Here is a 10,130-nt window from a genome sequence, read left to right on the forward strand (position 1 = left end):
GGATTTCCTGTAGTTTAAAGGAGCTCATGGGGAAAGGTTTAAGCATTCGCGCTTTCACATGTTCTGTTGCTTCGGGGGTTAACGGGGTTAGTGAGCCCACCCACATTCTTGAGAGTATTCATCCTCCCAATGCGATTAAGTGAGCCTCGCTTTCACGATCACGATAACAAATATTTGCATGGACGAAATTGGCAGCGCCACGTTTCAATTCCCCTCGCCATTTAAATTTACACTGGTGACCCGCTGACCGGTATATTGTGCTGATTCTGTTCAGATTTTTCTTTTCTAATTTTTTTCTTCAGTGGTCCGAGCTGGTCTCTATCGGCGTTATTCCTAAGATCGGTCGTCCATGAGACAAGGTTATGAAAGCGACAAAATCGTACGAAAGAAAAATTCCTGCACAATAACCAATCTTACGATGAATTTCGACGCTAATGCGATTAGCATGGAAGCAATGTAGTCAGACACCATACTGCCATCGCAAACAAAAAAAAGAAAACGAAATTATGCGGTCTCACGTGCCAAAACACTGATCTGGTTATGGAGCGCGCCTTAGTGGGGAACTTCGGAAATGTGGACCACTAGGGGTTCTTTAACGTGCATCTATATCTAAGTACACGGGAGTTTTGGCATTTCGCCCCCACCGAAATGTGGGCGCCGTGGCCGGGATTTTATCCCAGGATTGCCAGCGCCGAAACGCGTCGTGTACGAGCCGTGTACTGCACTCGGACTCCTCTCTCGCGCATTCCACTGGACACGCTGCGCCATCTAGCGGCGCTGCCGCGAAGTCCGCGCGTGTCTGTATGTATATTGAGACAAGATTATGCGAATATCTATTACGCGGATGATATTCCACCCCGCACCGAATAAATTTTTAAGTACTTTTTCTGACTGAAAGTCAGTTTATGACACATGCCGAGTGACTCAATTTGCCGGCAAAGAGGTTCATTAAAGTGCGGCACATACCCAATGTTACGTACTGTTACGACTGAAATCCTGCAAGCACCCATTTAGTGTGGTGCGCTACTCATGTGTGGACGGTGCTAGCGTGCCAGCTCCAACTGTAGTAGGAAGTTCTACTTGTTGAGACCATTGTGTATGGTGCAAGGCAGTGCGTGGTTCAACGTTGGGTGTCGGCCGCACCCACCTGCTGAAGTCCCAACGTTTGGATGAAAGGACCTCCTGCTGACGAGTTTATCTTCGGGTTTAACGATTACCAGATAAGACTGACGAATCCGCCTCTCCATCAAGCACCGCGGAAAGCAAAGGCCACGTCAAACGGTGGTGACGTCGATCGCTTAAGGTTCCTAGATAAAAAAAGTTTACAAGGTAGCGAGACTCATTGTTATTTGCGCCGTCCCCCTCACTGTCGTCCTTACTCTCTCATTTTGTACTTCATTCGAGTCTGTGGTTAGTGCATTCCTTGCACTTGGCGTGCTAAATGGCTAGAGATGTTATTTAATAGATTGGAAAAAGTTCAAAACTAGTGCGCATGCGCTAATCATATGGTCGGTTTTTTGCCGGTAGGCGTAGTGGTAGCCAAGACATGGGACGGTGTTTGAGAGTGTTATACTATGCTGTACTAGATTAGGGGTAGTAGTGGGCCGTAGCAAGGCTCCGCGGGGAACCAGTTTACCCAGAAAGGCACAGGTGGCGCTGCTGAACCTTTCACCTGGGCCCTTCATGTATGTTTGTGCGTCGGCTGTCTGCTCGCCCTGGTGAAAACCGCGTTTCTGTTCGCTGCAGAGCTTTCTCTAATATATAGAAGTGAGAGAAAGAGCGGAAAGAAAACAACCCGCTTCGTTTTCTTTTCTTGGTATTCTTTTGTTTTCTTTTCTTGCGAGGACGCAATTTCAGAACATTTACTAGGTACATGCGAGTCCAAGCACGCGCCGGTAGATAGACTGGCTTATCGGAACCTGTACAGCAGTGAGGAGAAAACATTCGGAACACACAGGTTCAGTTCTGCAGAGAGCGCTTTATTTGCACTTAAAAAATGCGCTCCCGTCCATGCTCTAAAGCTGGTGGTACAGCCAAACTGTAAACGTCTGCTAGAACGATTACCCATTGCGACGTAGGTTTAAATTATTCACGTGGCCACATTGACGTGCACTTTACGTAATTATTACGTTTCGATGGCCTGCGATCTGGCTTGCGCCGCTACTTCATGCAGCTGCAAAGAGTGGACCAGAGAGAAGAGAAATTCGCCATGCCTGGTATGCGCGCTGCTGTTCAGGAGTCCTCACTATACGTACGTGTCCCAAAACAAATCACTCGTGAGGTGGGTCCTTCTTTTACGTAAGAAAGTGTAGTTACGTCATTGCCTGTTTCGTGTGCAGCAGTCAAGCTACCGTTGCCGTGGCAGCTTGCGGAACCGTAATCTTTACCGGGAAACGTGTGCTGGAAGCGCAACATGCTTGGCACTGCATGCAGGTGCAGGAGTGCCTTATCATCATTTATCCACGTGGTTCGGATGTTTTTTTTTTAAAGCTTGTGATTTATTGAAACGTATGCTGTTTCGAATGTTGTATGCGCGATTCCAGAAAATGTATGCACTGCTCGCTTTACTTTGCCGAGTGCTTGTAGCCTCTGCCTTGGGGGGTATGGGCCATACAGGATAGTTTTCTGTCGACGTTACGCCACGAAGAAATACTGGGATCCTAGCCATATTGCAGTAGAACACGTTGTGGGGCTTGTTGGTTCATAGCTTTCAAAAGATGAAGCGCCAAAAGAGACAGCACACTAAGAAAGAACAATGACAGGACAAGCGCCTTGTCCTGTTATTGTTCTATTGTTCTTTCTTCATCTTTTGAATCCTAGCCATGGACAGCTTCGCCGTGTAAATATGCCGAAAAGAGTCATGCAGCTCCTGTTTCGCTTCCATGGTGTGCGAGAGTGGTTCTGATATTAACGTGCGGCAAACGTTCGTCTGGCAGACAACGTCGCCTTGTGTATTACCTAGTCCATGGTGACAGTCGTTTCGATCATGACAGCGCCAGGCGTCAACGTGAGCAGCACCATCGTAATTCGGAAATTTGTGAGCGGCCCACTGCTCGATCGGATGAGGCACATCCGTGAGCCAAACCGCAGGTATACAGCACGTCGATTGCCGGTCCATCCGTTTGAAGCTCGTCAACTTGCAAACACGGTTTCTTTGACGAGCCACACTCTGCAGGTTATGCGCAGACCTTTTCTTCTTTGAGAGGTCTTCTGCGTACATGCACCTTCTACAGGTACTTGAGAACATTCGGCAGAATGCTCGGTACTGCGTCCGGTGAAAGCGAGGGCTTTCCACGTGGTATCCGCACTTCCTTTCTGTCAGTGAACTGACAGTGAACGTACCTTTTTTCGACTGTAGCTCACACACAGCGTCAGTCAGTTCCAGGGGCTTATCAGCACGGTGCCAAACACAGCACATCTTCGGCGCAATCTTCAAGCCTCTATACCCAGTTCTGCAACTGGGAGCGCAGCAGTAGTTCTTCCAACGAGGATTCGTCATCCTCATCGGTCAGAGAAAAAACGCACACGAAATAACAAATACGCGCACAAAGCACAACACGAATACGTGTTCAAGGGCAGGTGACACAGACGGCCAACGCATGCCAACGTGCGAGCGCGGTGGTGGCACGGCGGGTCCCAGGATGGATGTTATGAGCGTCCCCTTTGGAACGGGGCGTTCGGTTGCGCCACCAAGCTCTCGCTATCTGCTGTCTCATGTTCTACCTAGGCAAAAAAGAAAAAAAAACGCACCATGAATTCGCATAACCAAATCTTCTCACCCCCTATTCTGAAATCTGTTTTTGTACGTCTCCGTTGTTTGTCGTTTTCCTACTTTTCTTCGACCAATCTTCCAATCGCCTCTTACTAATCTCTTTTGTGGGGATGTTTACTTTCCCCTTGTTCTCGCTGAACCCAAGGGCTTCAAGGAGTCCAGTGGTGCCTAAATTACCGCTAGGCACATATCTTCACATTCTAATAAAAAATGCTCCATCGTTTCCCTTGCTTTACCGCAGCAAGCACATTATGCTACTTCTTAGTTCATATATCTCCCTTTATAGGTGCGTGTTTTAAGGCATCCCGATCTCGCTTCGAAAAGTAATGAGCTTTCCTTTAGGTTATCATAATTTTTTTTTTTCTTTCGTGATATTGTTTTTCCCTCTGAAGTAGCTACTCAAGGCAGGTTTCTTTTCCATTGCCGTCACCCATGAGATTCTTTCCGCCTCTCTGACTTTGGAATTGACGTTCTGTGTTGCTGTGTTGCTTACCCTACAGGCCGCATACTTGCTGGTAAGCTTCCTAGTTCTTTTCCTCCACTGTGAATCAATGTTTTTTTCTGTACAGATAGCTCAACACTCTTCCAGGCCATTCACTTTCTTCCATATTCCTCAGTCGTTCTTCATAATCAATTTTATTTTGAGCTTCCCTCACTTCAAAACTAGTCCAGCGCATATATCACCCTGCACAACATCATTTGTAGTCTTCCCGTGAGCGCCCAATGCGAGGCGTCCCACTGACCTTTGGTTGCCATCGAGTCCTGATTGCACCCATGATTTCAAGCAAACAACCGCATTTATAAACGTAAGTCCTGGAACCATTACACCTCTTCTCATACCCGGTAGCACCTTGTACCTATCGTATCCCTATTGTACCTATTGTACGATGTCTATTAGCAAAATATCGGAACAAAGAAAAAAAAACTGGCATAACTGGATCGTTGGAAACCTAATCAGCCTCAAAGTAGTCTCCTTGGGACTCCACGCAGTTCTCCTAGCGGTGCTGCCATTGTTGGAAGCATTCCGAGAAGGGCCTCTTTCGTAATGGAGTTTAGCTGAGCTGTCGTTGCAGACATAATGTCCTTTCTTGTCTGAAATCGCGCTCCTTTCAGTGGCCTCTTGACTTTGGAAACAGCCAGAAATCGCAAGGGGCCATATCAGGAGTGTAAGAAGCCTGTTGCACTACAGTAGTCTGGTTTTTCGCCAAAGAAGTCTGAATCAAGTGCCAGGAATTTGCAGGAACATTGTCGCGATGGATGCGCGAATTTTCTATTGCCCACAACTCCGGTCTCTTGCGCCGCACAGCATCACGTAGAAGACGGAGGACATCCCTGGCGTACTCCTCCGTGATTGTTTGACGCTGTGGTGCGTACTCGTGGTGTATACCACACCGAGGGTGTCAAAGAAAGCAGTCAGCATCAATTTGACGTTGCTGCGCACTTGGCGGGCCTTCTGTGGTCTTGGTGACGTGGAATGCTTTCACGGTGACGACTTGGATTTGGTTTCCGTGTCGTACCCGTGCGCCCAAGGCTTGTCACCCGTGATTATGGTGTTCGTGAAGTCGGGGCTACTGTTTGTGGAATCCAGCATGTCCTGTGAGACTTCAACACGAAGTTGCTTTTGCTCCACCCTGAGCAGCTTCGGCACGAATTTCGCCGCAACTCTCTTCATGGCCAAATCTTCGGCCATAATGGAATGTGCAGAAAAAGTGCTGATGCCCACCTCTTCCGCAATTTGTCGGATAGTCGCACGACGGTCCTGCTTCACCACAGCGTTCACTTCGGCAATGACCTGGTCATCTCGGCATGTTGATGGCCAACCGGAGCGTGGCTCGCTCTCCAGCGATGTGCGGCTGTCTTTAAACCGGTTGTACCACTCCTTAATCTGCGTGCTGCTCATAGCATCGTCACCGAAAGCCGTCCGAATCCTCCGAATGGTTTTCACTTGGCTGTCGCTCAATTTCTGGCAAAATTTGATGCAGTAGCGCTGCTCCAGTCACTCTGCCATTTTCCTTGCAATAAAAAACCGACGAGAGCACAGCGCATCCCTTCACTCCCAGCGACTGACGCTATCGGCAGGCGGGAAAAAATTCGCGAATGCGCACGAAGGTTCAAGGTCGGTTGATGCAAGCGCGCGTTTCATATCCATCAGGTTTTCGCAAAAAAATAAAAAAAATAGGGTCGGATATTTTTTTAACAGACCTCGTACCTGTTTTGTGGCAAGGTAGGACTCAAAGGTTGTATCTTGCCACACAACGATAAACGTCATCTGTCTTGTCCGCATTTCCTTTGTTTATCGCTGCGAGCCCGGTACTTCCCACACACTCTAAGAAAAGTTTACACGCTTTGGAGTGTATATGTGCCACACAACAATAATCGTCATGTAGCTTGCTTTCGTTTCCTTTCTTGGAAACGCTGTGCTCGTTACTTTCCTGTCGAGAATGCTCTGTCACGCTGATAACGCGCATGCCGTTCGTGACTTGGATGTACCGGACTCGCAGCGTTAAAGAAAGGAAATCCGGGCAAGACAGATGATGATAATCGTTGTGTGGCAAAATACAACCCAAAGGTGTAATTTTCTTTGAGAGTGCGCGCTCTAAGATAAAATTACAAAAGAAAACAAAGACACGTTCGCGCGTACTTTTTTGAGCGTGTATGCATGCGTGCATGGGCGTGTGTAAATGTGAATGCAGGCGAAGATGTATCGTATCTATTTGTGCGTGTTTGTGTGCATGCCTGCGAGAGTCCGCGTGTGTTTGTGTGTGTGAGATAGAGAGTGATTGAGAGAGTGTGCGAGCATTTCCCCGCTTACGTCTACTCTCGGGGATGAATGCAATATAGATGTTATTTAAACACATATTTAGCGAAATCAACGCCACTCCCCCCCCCCCCCCCCCCAAAAAAAAAAAAAAGATAAACACGCCTGAGCCGTAACTACACTCTCAGACGAAGGTACACCTTTTGAGGTGTATGTCTGCCGCACTCTAAGAAAGGTTTACACCCTTTGAGTCGCATGTTGACACACAACAATAAACGTCATCGCCGCGCCCGCTACTTCCCGGTCGGGAATGCTATGTCATGCTGATAACGCGCATGCCGTTCGTTACTGGGAAGTACCAGGCTCGCTGCAATAAAGAAAGGAAATGCGGACAAGACTGATGACGTTTGTCGTTGTGTGGAAAGATACAACCCAAAGGGTGTAATTTTGTTTTACACTCTAAAAATGGTTGCACCCTTTGGGGTGTTTAGCTATGTTGCGGTGTTTAGGCAGTCGTTTGACGCGCTGTTCGTCTCTTTCCTGGGCGATTCGTTTCCTCTTCATCTCGTTCCGATGTCGATGCCAGCCCTCCTCCTGCTTATCAGAATTGTCGGAGTCCATACTGCCGCCTCGACTGTAGTTCCGGCGCACGCGATCTCTCCTTTTCAATCCTCCGACATGTTATCAGGCATGCGACACAGCTGGCGAAGCGAGCGGAATCGAACGCAACGACGAGGAGCGCGGTGTGACGTGATGTGCCTCCTCGGAGCACAGCCACGGCGAAATCGCAAGTTCGCGGCCAGTAAAGGTTTCGCTTTAAAAATCAAAAGCGGGCTGGCTACAAGGAATATGCTCACGGAGCCACACTTTTGGTCACATCACAATAGGCTAGGTGCGGTCAGGTTGACCTTACAGGTTTCCAGGGGTTGATTGACGGGCTAGTTTGTTAACTATCACAGAAAGAACAGCGCTTCAAGTTGTTAGAGCAGTGTCTGTGTGTGGTTCCGCCTTGGTACCAAGTCCAGTATTGAAGCGCTGTTCTTTCTGAGACTTTACAGACGTTTTTTTGCGTCAGTATCGCTTTCCAAGAGCGCTTGATTGGAGTTTTGTTCAAATGGCTCTTACAGAAGCATGTTTAATCAAAATCTCTTCGCTCCGCTAGATAATCTCGAGGACGGGCTCCAAACTACTAATTTTCTTTAGACACCTTAGGTCAATTATTGAAAATTTAATTAAAGTAGCTTAGTTAATTCGTAGCCAGCAGGTCTCCATGCTCGTGGAACGAGTTGCGGCCGGAGAAAACGCCGGTTGCGTTTAACTATTCCTTTTGCTTGATTATTTCTCGAGTGACGCATCGCCACGACGCTGGCAGATCTTCAAAAAAATATACCCGCGATATGGGTTAGATGAGGTGGAATATAAGATATTGCGAAACAGCCTCCATCATCAAACCCTGCAATAAGCGTTAAACCCACAAGCAACATGAATGTCATCCGTTACGTTGTCTGATTTCTCTCTAATTGTACAGCACGTTTCGTGCCAAATTGCCAACTGGAAACAAGAGTCGCAAGGAGTTGAGAAATTAAGCGAGATACTAAGGGAGAGAGCCAAGGCAACAGCCAAGCAAGAAGGAAAACCGAAAATTAACAAATTCAACCGCTCTTAGTAAAAAATATTTATTGATCAACATATCTTTATTTGAAAAGGAAGTAGAGAAAACGCCGCCTGAAGTGGAGAATAATTCCGTGTCTTTTGAATGATGTTTCTACAGTTATCAGTCGAGCCGCCTTACGTAGCTACTTCTCTGCTGTGCTTATGTGGGTGTTTTTCTAGCCTTCCAGGGTGGGCGCAGTACGTCTAGAACCGCAGCGTCCTGCATGCGCTCTACGCGGTTGTACGGGATTGGCGGCCACGCATGGTTACGCAACTTCCCAAATAACAACACGAGTTGGTTTTGGCGCTTAACTTCGTAGAGCAGTAAACGAGGGATCCAAAAGAACTGTGATTGTTTCGCAAATATATATTTCTCTATAATTATTCCGAAGCTAATTGAAAAAACGCTACTGGAAGTCTTCATTTTACATTTTCGCTGGTTTACTTGTTCTTCGCAGTGTTCTTCCTGCACTTCTTTCATGCACGAGTCCCTTTGATGTGGTCCTTTGTTTGCCAAGTAAAGCAGAGGTGTATCTCACAGGCGTAACTGTGATATACACCCAATTTCAATTATCTCTTGCAGGTTTTCGCCTCTTTATAACAAATCATGGGCACCATTCACATTTGCACTAGTATATCACAGTAAAATAATTTACACACTTGATGGTGATAATTGCGAATGATAACACCCTTGAAGAGTGTTTTATTGAAGAAACATCCCATCAGCATGACCTTTTGCGAAGCATAGGGCAGTTCTAGATGCCATAACACCTTTTTACCCACCAAAAGGTGCACTGACTAAGAATATTTGGGGTGGATGCAAGGGTGATTTTGTTTATTTTTTTTTACATTCAATATCATACAGTTGTACGAAGAGACAGCGTGTCCCACGGCACTACAAACCAGTGGCGGTTCCAGAAGCGGGCCCTCCCCTACCCCAACCCCTTCCCCCCGACACCTGTCGGGCTTTCAATGCCGACAAAACTCCTGAAGAGAGTCCCCCTCCGTTTCACTGTCTCTTTTGATAAGCAATTTTAAAAATGTCCTGCGAAAAATGTGTTGCTGAAGCACTACTATCTATTATATCATAGTAAGCTAGGTGGCACACTGTTCTTAAATGTCGTCGTGCATAAGTTAGGCGGAATCCAAAACCACACACATACTTTTCTATATTGCATATTTACCCAAAAAGAAAAATGTTCAAAACGTTTTCAGCAAGGCAGAACTAGTGCGCCTCTTGCTTTTGGGACGCCGCAAATTAAGCAAAATGGATAGGCCACGTGACAGCATGCCACCAAGCCCCCACCAAGCGCCACCAAGCCCCAAAGCAATGCGGTCGTCAAGGTTTCTGTCAAGCACGACAAAACAGGCAGAAAAGGGCGCGACGAACCATATGCGGAGAAAAGATACGTCGATTCGGGAAGCTTTAACCTCACCTCACATTATTTCGCCGAATCAATAACCCCAATCCTTTCTTTTTCTCTCACATTTATAATCAAGGTAGCTTCGCTGGCAAACTTGAGCCTTCTCACCCACCACAATTCTTTACTCAGGCAGCATCTACAGAGAGAGCCGTGCAAAACGCTCATGGCTTCGCGTACGCGTCAATTCACGATGCTGGCTGTACAAAAAGAAACTATTAGGTTAGTAGTTGTATAGAAAAGTTCTATTGGCTTACAAACGGAACGGAGTGGTCAAAAAGAAAGGGGGTAGAATGTGAGAAAGTATGGAGAACCAACGTACAATTTGCAATGCATGCAGTATAATTGGCGGGGCATTTGCATAGCCATCTTTGTTCACGGAACAGTGTCGAGGCATTTTTAAAGTGTGCCCGCTATTTCCCACCTGCCAAGTACGTTCGCTATGTCTTGGAATATGCAGACCTGCGCGAGACTCGCCCGTCTCCCCTCGCGAGACGGGTAGGACAGGGGCACCTGCTGAATACGG

At 47.1% G+C, this 10,130-nt stretch overlaps 1 pseudogene; it reads right to left on the reverse strand.

Moving 5' to 3' along the window:
• Positions 1-5,252: 5,252 nt before the first annotated feature.
• On the reverse strand, positions 5,253-5,780 carry LOC140214425 (protein GVQW3-like; annotated as a pseudogene).
• Positions 5,781-10,130: the final 4,350 nt, after the last annotated feature.

This window comes from Dermacentor andersoni, unplaced genomic scaffold, assembly GCF_023375885.2.
Source record: "Dermacentor andersoni unplaced genomic scaffold, qqDerAnde1_hic_scaffold ctg00000042.1, whole genome shotgun sequence".
NCBI classification, from domain to species: Eukaryota; Metazoa; Arthropoda; class Arachnida; order Ixodida; family Ixodidae; genus Dermacentor; species Dermacentor andersoni.